Source organism: Phoenix dactylifera, chromosome 14, assembly GCF_051530095.1.
Source record: "Phoenix dactylifera cultivar Ajwa chromosome 14, Ajwa_hap1_PhDact_Kaust_v1.1, whole genome shotgun sequence".
NCBI classification, from domain to species: domain Eukaryota; kingdom Viridiplantae; phylum Streptophyta; class Magnoliopsida; order Arecales; family Arecaceae; genus Phoenix; species Phoenix dactylifera.
In genome coordinates this window covers 16,477,565-16,480,825 of record NC_143203.1, presented here as the reverse complement: position 1 = coordinate 16,480,825, position 3,261 = coordinate 16,477,565, and the positions used below count along the sequence as shown (strand labels likewise).

At 36.2% G+C, this 3,261-nt stretch overlaps 1 pseudogene across 1 annotated transcript; it reads left to right on the top strand.

Annotated features, from left to right (window-relative positions):
- Window positions 1-261: 261 nt before the first annotated feature.
- Window positions 262-2,928, top strand: LOC149751369 (ent-kaur-16-ene synthase, chloroplastic-like; annotated as a pseudogene). The gene is made up of 6 exons (XR_016398287.1): window positions 262-620; window positions 706-886; window positions 2,070-2,285; window positions 2,381-2,501; window positions 2,585-2,682; window positions 2,780-2,928. The product of XR_016398287.1 is annotated as an ent-kaur-16-ene synthase, chloroplastic-like (transcript).
- Window positions 2,929-3,261: the final 333 nt, after the last annotated feature.

Sequence of the window (3,261 nt, the reverse complement as noted above, 5' to 3'; positions counted from 1 at the left end):
GTTACATTGCCATACATAATTACATTGCCTTTAGATTTATTAATTGTTTGTGCTAATAATTTGTTTGCAAGTCAGCAATCATATTTCTTTTCCTTTTTCTATTTCTCCCAGTGGCTCAGCTCTCTTCATTTTGATCTTCAATTTCCTATCTTCTAACTAGTTTCCATATTCTTCTTGATTTTTGTTTTACTTTTGACGGCATATATGGGTCATGGATTAATGAAGACGAGCAGAAGTGTCAATATTCCAATTCCGGTATGATGCCAATTCCGTGTTCCTGTAAATCTGATAACTGCATTTGTGCATGAATTAAAACCTTCAAATCAAATGATAGGGAGATGAAGTATCAAAGAAAAAAATCAGGGAGCAGATACCTAATGTTGATCTTTCATCTTCTTCCTATGACACTGCATGGGTAGCTATGGTCCCCTTGCCAGAATTTCCACAGTTTCCATGCTTCCCAGAGTGTCTTAATTGGATAATAAAGAATCAACATCCTGATGGCTCTTGGGGAATTCATGGTCTCCACCCCTCTCTTGTCAAGGATGCTCTCTCTTCTACATTAGCCTGCGTACTTGCACTAAAGCGATGGAATATTGGTGAAGAACATGTCAGAAGGGGTATCTTCAAAGAACACAAGATCATATGCAATTTTTTTTTTTACTGCATGCGCATTAAAACAGAACATTATGCCTCAAAATGCAGGGCTCCACTTTGTTGGATCTTATTTTTCCTCTGCTATGGATGAGAAGTTGCATTCTCCTATTGGCTTTCAGATCATATTTCCTGGAATGCTTGGATATGCCATTGATATGGGTTTAGATCTTCCTATTAGCCAAAATGACATAGATGTCATGTTTCACATGAGGGATTTAGAGCTGCAAAGGTGTGTGGTTCCTTTGGTTATCTATATCTTAGGATTCTCTTCATGTTTTCCAATTTTTTATAAGCAATCTTCTCATGACAAGACATGTATACTATAGCATACTACGTTCTGATTTGATTATCTCATTGTTCATCATGTTAATCTAAAATCTTGTATCTCCATGAAGACTCTGTTAATATGCATATGCTATATGCATGTGCCCTATAAGTATTGAAATAATATAACTGGACAATGTATATGTACATTCACATTTTTATATTTCGTCTAATCTATTACAACAGTTTGAGTAACTAATTCTACCTGCACGACGTTGTAATTCATAATCGCATCAAAGGAAGTCTTAACTGCATAGATGGCTTCGTGTTGGACTTTAGGGAACAATGGATAGGTTAGAAATTGCACAACATGGAAATAGATGTTAAGTGAGGACGTCACCAAATGTAAAGGTGAAAAGATGAGGATGAAAATTGAGAGTCAATGGAAATTACTAAATATTAAGGATCTCTGGGTAGTAAAAAATAAAATATTACGAAAAAATTCATCGAATAAGAAACAACTTGGAACTATGTTCGTCCAACAAACCAAAATAAGATAAAATTATAATTGGAGATTTAGGTTGGGGATGATGAAATCAAATAACTCTTTAGTTTTTTGGGTACTTACTGGCAAGATCTACAAAACTATACCAGTACACTACCGGCTTCGTACGCACCTCGTACCAAGGTAGGCTCTCAATACTTTTTTCTTTTTCCAAGTCATGGTAGTTCCAAATCCAGGCAATACCGGTTTTGTACCAGGCAGTAAGGGTAGTTCCACTTGGTTCCGATCGGTACCTACAGGTTTAGCTTGATACCAAATGGAAATCGTGAGTAGTCATAAACTACTAAGTACCTCATGCAGCTTTCTGGATTTTATTCCCAATGAATAATCATGTGGAAAAATCCAGATAACCTTTGTATAATACATACCATTTTACTAATTTGTTGCATCAAACAATCTTTAGAACGTAGCAGAACATTCTACTGGAGTATCACCATAGCTAATTTCTTATGCTATGAAATTCTTAGTATTTATAGCACTACTTATTACTTAAGTTTTTCATTTTAACATCTACATCTTTTTGACTACTACATCTTTGTCTCCTGTAGTTGCTAAATAGTAATATTCATGTACTTTCGTTCAGAGTGTCTGAAAACAGTTCTGAGGGTAGGAAAGCCTATCTGGCATATGTTGCTGAAGGATTGGGCAAGTCACAAGATTGGCAAGAGGTTATGAAATATCAGAGGGAAAATGGATCTATGTTCAATTCACCTTCCACACCGGCTGCTGCACTGACCCATATACGATGCAAAATCCCTTGAGTACTTGCGTTCGCTTCTACAGAAGTTTGGCAGTTCAGGTAAGTGCCACTGTTTTATCATTTTGAAAACATTGTATTGCTAGTATTTCATGCTTTTGAAAAGATGTAACTTTTTTGCGGTTGATTCTGTACAGTGCCTACTTCATATCCTAGGGATATTCATACCCTTCTTTGTGTGGTTGACAAAATTGAGAGGCTTGGAGTCGCTCGACATTTTAGTTTTGAGATAAAGAACATTTTGGACAGAATATATAGGTAGTGAGGTTAAAACATGCTCAGAAGTTAAAACATCTTATAGTACCATTCTCATTACAAATCTGACTTCAGCTATCATTCAGATGCTGGTTAAATAATGATGAAGAGATCAATGCAGACATGGCTACATGTGCCATGGCATTTCGTCTATTACGTATGAATGGATTTGGTATATCGTCAGGTACTTTCTGCTTCAAGCTGTAGGGTTTTGAATTGTGGTTACTATGGGGTATCTATCTATCTTTAGTGTTGGTATAATATGTTGACGTGTTATGCAGATGCCTTATCTCAATTTGGTGATGCAAGCTTTTTCTTCAATTCAATCCAAGGGCATCTGAAAGATATGAAAACAGTTCTAGAGTTATACAAGGCATCTGTCACGCCCCAAACCCATCACTCGGGTCGACCACGTGACACGGCCACATAATCCCTAAAGTAGAACCCTAGAGATCATGTAAGGCCTAGAAGGTACAATATTTACATAAATGCCAAGATTAATGATTAATGTAATTAAATCAAATCCAACCAAAATGTACTGATTAATTACATAATTTCAAATATCCATAAGCAAAAGATAATTAACTTCTATCTATCTAGCAGTCAAACTCCATGCTGATCTCATTTCTCGTCCCACCCGATAGACTCTACAAATCCGTGCCTCTGAAAAAGAAAGTAAGAGTAGTATGAGCTTTTCCAGCCCAGTAAGAATCCCAACAGCCACATACAGTAATAATGATAAAATCATCAAAGTAACAAATAA